Below are 8,712 nucleotides of genomic sequence, written 5' to 3'. Positions count from 1 at the left end.
CTGGCTCTCTGTCTGTCTCTCTGTCTGTCTCTCTGTCTGTATGTCTCTCTGTCTGTATGTCTCTATGTCTGTATGTCTCTCTGTCTGTCTGTCTGTCTGTCTCTATGTCTGTCTGTCTCACTGTCTCACTGTCTGTCTGTCTCTCTGTCTGGCTCTCTGTCTGGCTCTATGTCTGTCTCTATGTCTCTCTATCTGGCTGTCTGTCTCTCTGTCTGTCTGTCTCTCTGTCTGTCTCTCTGTCTGTCTGTCTCTCTGTCTCTCTCTATCTGTCTGTCTCTATGTCTGTCTCTCTCTTTGGCTGGCTGGCTGTCTGTCTCTCTCTGTCTGGCTGTCTCTCTCTCTGGCTGGCTGTCTGTCTATCTATCTCTGTCTGTCTGTCTGTCTCTCTCTCTGGCTGGCTGTCTGTCTATATCTCTGTCTGTATCTCTCTCTGGCTGTCTGTCTCTGTTTGTCTCTCTCTGTCTGTCTTTCTCTCTGACTGTCTGTCTCTCTGTCTGTCTCTCTCTGTCTCTCTTTCTCTCTGTCTCTCTCTTTCTCTGTCTCTCTCTGTCTCTCTCTCTCTCTCTCTGTCTCTCTGTCTTTGTCTCTCTGTCTGTCTGTGTGTCTCTGTCTTTCTCTCTCTCTCTATCTATCTCTCTCTCTGTGTGTCTCTCTGTCTATGTCTCTCTGTCTGTCTGTCTGTCTGTCTCTCTCTCTCTCTCTCTCTCTCTCTCTCTCTCTCTCTCTCTCTCTCTCTCTCTCTCTCTCTCTCTCTCTCTCTTCGATCTATGTGACACAAATAATAGCCATGAAACTGACGATAATCAAAATATGTTTGAAACATAAACCGGTTACTTTTTTTTTCGTTTTGTGTTTCACATATGATCACATATTGTGTCATCGGTTTATGTACTTTAAAAAACAAGACAAGGGAAATAATGCAAACAGGAACACAAAATAAAGACTGAAAAAGGGGAAGGGAGGAACAAAAACATAAAACACAAGCTGTTTTTGTATTGTTAACCTTCGCCCGACCATGTTATCGACTGCACACGGAAAACATTGTTGGGCCGTGCGGATCCATGCTTCTCAAAGAAGGAAAAATATGCATACCCTTCCGTAGACCCATGCTTTCCAAAGAAGCAAAAACGTGCATACTTTCCGCGAGAAGTAATTACATTGAATTATTCATTTGATTATTACCGTGCGGACTAAAGTTTCTCAAAAAAGGAAAAACGTGAATACCCTTCTGTAGACGTCGTGGGGCCGTGTGAACCAACATTGTTATGTATTAATTTCGCTCTACGCAACTTGCTTATTAACTCTAAAATTAAACAGATCGTGGAAAATGATGTTTAGAGCCAATACCTGAAGGTTTGTGACTTCTGTCCCTAGTTTTTATGTAAGTTCCTTCTCTCGTTGTCTGACCTCACTGATTACATTCACTGTGTCAGTTACTTCCATCCCTCCATCAAATTCACCTTTGATATCTCTCCTTCCGCAGTCGCCTTTCTGGATTTGAACATTTCCCTGTCTGATAGCATTCTTTCCACCAGTGTTCATGATTGTAGTATCTGTACGTTATGGTAATAAGACACGATGATGGAACATCCGGGTTACTTGAATGCGGAGAATAAAGAGCATGGACGCCTCTGCAATGACTAGGCTGTGCAAGGTGGAATACCTGCGTGTGCAAGTCTGTGGGAGCGTGAACACTACAATTACAAAGACACTGATGCTCACACCTACCTTACTTTCCATTCCTCTCACCCTTCTTCCACCATCCAGAGCATTCCATTTTCCCAGTTTGTCAGACTGCGCCGCATCTGTTCTGACACAGATGACTTTGAAGAAAAAGTAGCAGAAATATCTGACTTCTTCCTTCAACGTGACTACCCATCCAGCCTCTTGAATGTGGCATTAAATAAAGTTCGCCGCATACCGAGACAAGTAGCTCTGCAGCCATCATCCACCTGAGACAGATCAGACAGACCTGTGGCAGTTCTGACCCACCATCCCCACAACCTACCTGTTCGCCACATTTTGAAAACCAATTGGTTCATCCTTAAGTCTAGCCCCTCTGTTGGTGAAACGTTGAGCCTACCACCCTTATTGGCCTCCCGACGGGACTGCAACCTTCGAGACTCCCTGGTTCGATCCTCTCTTCGTTCGCCAGTTCCCATACAACCCGGCACACACGCATGCCAGAACCCTCGTTGCCACACCTGCCCCCACATTTGCCATTCTACCACTCTGACCGGCCCCCCAAAAATATCAAAATTAAACGCACGTTCTCTTGCACCAGCCGCAATCTCATCTATGCCATTGTTATTGTTATATAAAGTCTTATATCGCGCGCGTATCTCCAGACTCGGACTCAAGGCGCAGGGATCTATTTATGCCGTGTGAGATGGAATTGTTTACACAATACATCACGCATTCACATCGACCAGCAAATCGCAGCCATTTCGGCGCATATCCTACTTTTCACGGCCTATTATTCCAAGTCACACGGGTATTTTGGTGGACATTTTTTATCTATGCCTATACAATTTTGCCAGGAAAGACCCTTTGTCTCAAATGCCCCAAAGTACTCTACATTAGTGAGACCGAAAGAACCCTCTCTACCCGCTTCACCGAACATCTGGCAGATATTCGGCATCGCCGCTGTAGGTCTGTTGCCCAACATTTCAACAGCAGCAACCACACCTCCCTGGATGCACGTGTGAAAGGTGTCTGGCAAATGTACAGCACCTCCACACACAGAAAACAAGTAGAGTCCGATTTCATATTATCCCTGGGCACATCCACACCTGACGGTTTGAATGCGAAAATGTGATCTACATGTATTCCCCAAACATACTGTGGATTTACAGTACGTGTGTGTGTGTGTGTGTGTGTGTTGTGTGTGTGTGTGAATGTGTGTGTGTGTGTGTGTGTGTGTGTGTGTGTTTATGTGTGTGTTTGTGTGTGTGTGTGTATGTGTGTGTGTGCGTGCGTGCGTTCGTTTGTCCCCCCCCTTTTTTATTTTTTTTTTTACATTTAGTCAAGTTTTGACTAAATGTTTTAACATAGAGGGGAATCGAGACGAGGGTCGTGGTGTATGTGTGTGTCTGTGTCTGTGCGTGTGTGTGTGCAGAGCGATTCAGACCAAACTACTAGACCGATCTTTATGACATTTTACATGAGAGTTCCTGGGTATGATATCCCCGGACGTTTTTTTCTTTTTTTCGATAAATAACTTTGATGACGTCATATCCGGCTTTTTGTAAAAGTTGAGGCGGCACTGTCACACCCTCATTTTTCAATCAAATTGATTGAAATTTTGGCCAAGCAATCTTCGACAAAGGCCGGACTTCGGTATTGCATTTCAGCTTGGTGGCTTACACATTAATTAATGACTTTGGTCATTAACAAGCTGAAAATTGTAAAAAACATATTTTTTTTATAAAACGGACCAAATTTACGTTCATCTTATTTTTCATCAATTTCTGATTCCAAAAACATATAAATATGTTATATTTGGATTAAAAACAAGCTCTGAAAATTACAAATATAACAATTATGATCAAAATTAAATTTTCGAAATCAATTTAAAAACACTTTCATCTTATTCCTTGTCGGTTCCTGATTCCAAAAACATTCAGATATGATATGTTTGGATTAAAAACACGCTCAGAAAGTTAAAACGAAGAGAGGTACAGAAAAGCGTGCTATCCTTCTCAGCGGAACTACTACCCCGCTCTTCTTGTCAATTTCACTGCCTTTGCCATGAGCGGTGGACTCCGTCGCGATATAACCTTGAATGGTTGAAAACGACGTTAAACACCAAATAAAGAAAGAAAGAAAGAAAGAAAGCGGTGGACTGACGATGCTACGAGTATACGGTCTTGCTGAAAAATTGCATTGCGTTCAGTTTCATTCTGTGAGTTCGACAGCTTGACTAAATGTTGTATTTTCGCCTTACTCGACTTGTTACATTTAGTCAAAACTTGACTAAATGACTAAATGTTTTAACGTAGAGGAAGGAATCGAGACGAGGGTGGTCGTAGTGTATGTGTGTGTGTGTGTGTGTGTGTGTGTGTGTAGAGCGATTCAGAGAAAACTACTGGACCGATCTTCATGAAACTTGACATGAGAGATCCTGAGTATGGTATCTCCAGATGTTTTTTTTTCATTGTTTTGATAAATGTCTTTGATGACGTCATATCCGGCTTTTCGTGAAAGTTGAGGCGGCACTGTCACGCTCTCATTTTTTAACCAAATTGGTTGAAATTTTGGTCAAGTAATCTTCGACGAAGCCCGGACTTTGGTATTGCATTTCAGCTTGGAGGCGTAAACATTTATTAATGAATTTGCTCATTAAAGTTGTCATTGAAATCGATTTTTCGCAAACATATTTAAAATTGATTGCATCGTATTCTTTATCACATTCTGAATCTAAAAATATATACATATGTTATGTTTACTCTTAAAACCAGCCCAAAGCAGACAGAGTCCCATTCGTCATCAGACATAATCCCAGCAACCCTCCCCTCGGGCGTTGGTTGAAAAGCTTCATGCCAGTGTTGCACACCAGTGCTAGGATGAAGAAATCTGTACCCAACCCGCCCATTGTAGGAGAGAGGAACTGCTACAATATCTGCAACCTCCTCATGCCCTCTGGCCTCCCACCTTCCCAGAGTTTGACACCAGTGTCCAACGCCGGGTGCCACTCCTGTCCGGGATGTGTGTTGTGTGCCGGTCACCTGCGGCACACCACTACTTTCAGTAGTGTGGTTACTGGCCAGTCTTTCCACATCAGAGACTGCTTGTCGTGCACCTCCACTAATGTGGTGTACATCATAGACTGTGAAAAGTGCCACGGCAAGCAGTATGTGGGGGAGACTGGTCAGACTGTCCGTCGCAGGTTCTATGGCCACACATACACCATTCGGAAGGACGTGGACACCCTGATGGCGAAACACGTCGGGTCCCCCGAGCATTCCCTGTCTGACATGAGGGTGACAGTAATTGAACAGGTCAAAGTTGATAACGTGGACATCCGGAGGCAAAGGGAGAGGTTCTGGCGGTATAAGTTGCGTACCAACTATCCTGAGGGCCTGAATGTGTTTGACTGAAATGTATAATTAATCTTAAAATGTGATCACAATTACCGAACATAGATTAATTAGTCTTACGATTAAAATTTAAGAAATCGATCCAAAAATGATTTCATCTTATTCTTTATCATTTCCTGATTCCAAATACATATATATGATAGGTTGTAATCAAAACAAGCTCAGAAAATTAACAAGAATACAGAAAAGCGCGCTTTCCTGCTTAGCACAATACGCTACCGCGCTAATCTGGCGTGTCAATATCACTACGTTTTGCACGTGGGAGGTGAGCGATTTCCTTCGCGCGGGGATTGACGAAGCTGTACTGTCTGTGTGAAAAAATACAGTGCGTACAGTTTCATCTCGTGAGTTCGACAGCTTGACTAAATGTAGTAATTTCGCCTTACGCGACTTGTTTTTTCTCCCCCCCCCCCCCCCCCCCCCCCCCTTTTATGAATGTGTATCACTTTTAGTCTAGTATGCCTGTGCCCATGACATCATCCAACCACTTCTCTCCCCTTTCGTTCATTTCCGTTCCTAGAGTTCCTTCCCTGTTTTGCGTGTTTCCCCTCCATTTTCTTTCAAACCTTGTTCGTTCCGTGTTGCGTCTGCTTTTTGTTGTCTTTTGTGTTCTTGTTTTTCCTGATGAAGCTTCCATAAGCGAAAATTCGTACCGTCTTGTCTCGTTCTTGTATCGGTGAGTACATTATTCCTTTGTTTGTTACGGTCCTACTAAAATGAGAAAAGACACGAAAAGACACAAAAAGACGCGAAAAGACACGAAAAGACACGAAAAGACGCAAAAAGACACGAAAAGACACGAACAGACACGAACAGACACAAAAAAAGACACGAAAAGTCCTGCTATGCTATGCTATGCTAAATTTCTATTATTGTCCCCAGAATAAGAATCTATTTGGGACATGAGGTGGTTGTACGCTAAGAAAAAGTTGGGTGTGTGGGGGTGGGGCCGGGAGGATGACGGGAGAGGGACTGTAAAAGTTAAAAGTTGCGTTGATAAAAAATATAAGAGTTTGGTATTGGGCACGTATCAGTTTCGCCCGTGGTCACTATTGTTGCTGTGTCTATATTGTGTCAGGGGGTGAGGGGGGTATAAAATAGTTAAGTTTTTATTAAGTCCAATACATTTTTAAAAAGTGATAAAATCAGGACCACCGATTTTTAAAAACGTTCAGTATGCAAAGCATCTGTTCTGCCGCAGCAGTTTAAAAACTGAATATTTATAATGTACATAATTTACATAATGTACATAAGACTGGCTTGCTTAAAGATAAGTAGAAGTACATGAAGGTAAGGAGAGGTACATTTAAAGATAAAAAAAATGTACATCTAAATAGTGTTTCGTATAAAATAGTTTGTCATATGTTGACGCAACAGTTAATTATAATAAGGTTAGTTTAATTTTAAAATTTGGTGGACTGCCATTTTAGAACCCTTGGCTGGGGGGGGGGGGGGGAGGTAGGGTCTCATCGGTGGTAGAGTGGTAGCACTAGATACTGACATCTAGATATTGTTGTATATAAAATATTTTGTCGTATGACGCGAGAGTTAATGATAAAAAGGTTGATTTTATTTTAAAATTTGGTGGACTGCCATTTTAGAACCCTTGGCTGGGTATGGGAGGGGGGGGGGGGGGGGGCTAAGGTCTCATCGGAGGTAGAGTGGTAGCACTAGATAAAAGTAAGCGTTGAGCGCTGTCTCTCCAGACAAGAGAGTAGTTGAGGTGGGGAGGGTTAGGTACGTATTATGTTGGTAGTTGGTGTGCGGTGCGCAGCTACCTCCCACCAGGTGGAGCAGGGAAGGGAGAGGGGGGATGGGGGATAGCCCTTCGCTCCCGGCAGGGGGATGCTGGCGGACGCACACACCAGGTAGTAGTTGGGGTAAAGGGTGTTAAGGAATGGTGGTAGGTTGGATTTTTAAAGCCATACCGGGCTATAAAGTCTAAAGACTGTTAATTTTAGTTTGATTGGAGATACATGTTATAACAGTCAGGAAAATGGTTTAAAAGCAGTACGCCGTATCAGAGTGATATATGATAGAGCATACCTTCCTGACATGACTCCACCCTAATTTTGGCCGCTGGTGCAGGCATTGTGAGGGTGTAAGATTATGTTGTTTTATGTACCGGTGAAGTGTTGGGAATATTGTTTTGATTTCTTCACAGTCACTGAAGGTGTGTTTAAATGAGATATTTGTACCAAACTCGCAGGGAAGCGGAAAGAATTTGTATCTGCAGCTATGTGTTTTAATCTTGCGTACAATCTGCAAGAGGTTATGGGGGAGGGGAGAACGATCCTGGCCCCGTGTTAAGTTCTGGGTCGACGGCTATCTGGCTGTTAAGCTTGGAATATGCCTCGGAGGTGGACAGTTTTATGTCGATGATGATTTGTTAGTGCTGCCTCTTTCGCAGCACTGTCGGCAATTTCATTCCCATAAATTCCGGTATGCGACGGGACATACAGCAGTCTGAGATCTGTACCAGAGATAATAATTTGGTGTGAGATTAATAGGGCTTCATTTTGGAGTTCAGTTCTATTTGTTGTATTACGGGAGAGAGCCTGTAAGGATGATTTGGAGTCTGTGCATAGCACAACTGCGTTGGGTTTTAATGGTAGGTCATTTATGGCATATAATTCGGCAGAGAAGCCGATGGATACTCCAGGGTTCAGTTTATATCTTTTGGTCACTTTTAGGTCCGGAATAGTGAAAGCATCATGTTTGATTTAATAAAACATTGTTTAAACCAATAGTGAAAGCACAGCCGACTGATCCGTCTTGAAGTTTGGATCCGTCGGTGTATACTTTTAGGAAGTGTAAATACGTGGTGCCTAGGGATTCTTTTGTGAGGGAGCTAATCAGTAGTGCATCGTTAGCCTCGGTGAGATTATGTTGGATTTCTTCTACTATGTTAGGGTGTTCCAGGGGCCAGGGGGGGGGGGGAAGCTTTGGCAGGTAGCCTTAGCGATGCTGTCAGCCTGTATGTTTAGTGGTTGTAACAGTGGTTTAGCGAATTCCCAAATGGGTAAAATGTTGTTGTATATAGTTATTGTTTTATCACGTAGGCGGTCGTAACTGTTGTGTTTAAAACGTGTAACATCATCAGACATAATCTCCGAGGTGGGGGTTATCCACTGAGAATGTTCTGATACAAAACTGAGCGGTTCTAAGTCTGCGTTCCTGTTCCAGAGTCAGCCAGCCCACTTCTTTATAGGTTAGCTTATTGACTGCGAACCTAGGGATGTTTAATGCCAGTTTTAATGCTTTTAGCTCTGTTGTTTGTAACAGATTAAGAGTGGATTTGCTAGCAGCGAATTCGAAGTAGACTTCCTGCCCATAAGTTAGTCTTGAACGTACCAGTGCTTTTGTCATTATGGACTAAGGTCTTTTGACCACAGGCCCACGCCTCCGCACTGAGAGCTTTTATTAGACTAACTGCTTTATTAGCTTTTGCGATCAGGTGATGAACATGGGGGCCCCAGGACAGGTTTCGTTGTACAATCACACCTAAAAATGTGACTTGTGTACTGGGAAGAATTTGTTGGTCGCCGATAGTGAGTCGGCATTTATTATAAATTTGCTTGCGTGATACTACCATGAAGACTGTTTTTTCTGC

This window comes from Littorina saxatilis, linkage group LG8 (genome assembly GCF_037325665.1).
Source record: "Littorina saxatilis isolate snail1 linkage group LG8, US_GU_Lsax_2.0, whole genome shotgun sequence".
In the NCBI taxonomy this organism is placed as follows: Eukaryota; Metazoa; Mollusca; class Gastropoda; order Littorinimorpha; family Littorinidae; genus Littorina; species Littorina saxatilis.
This window is presented reverse-complemented; position numbering follows the sequence as displayed.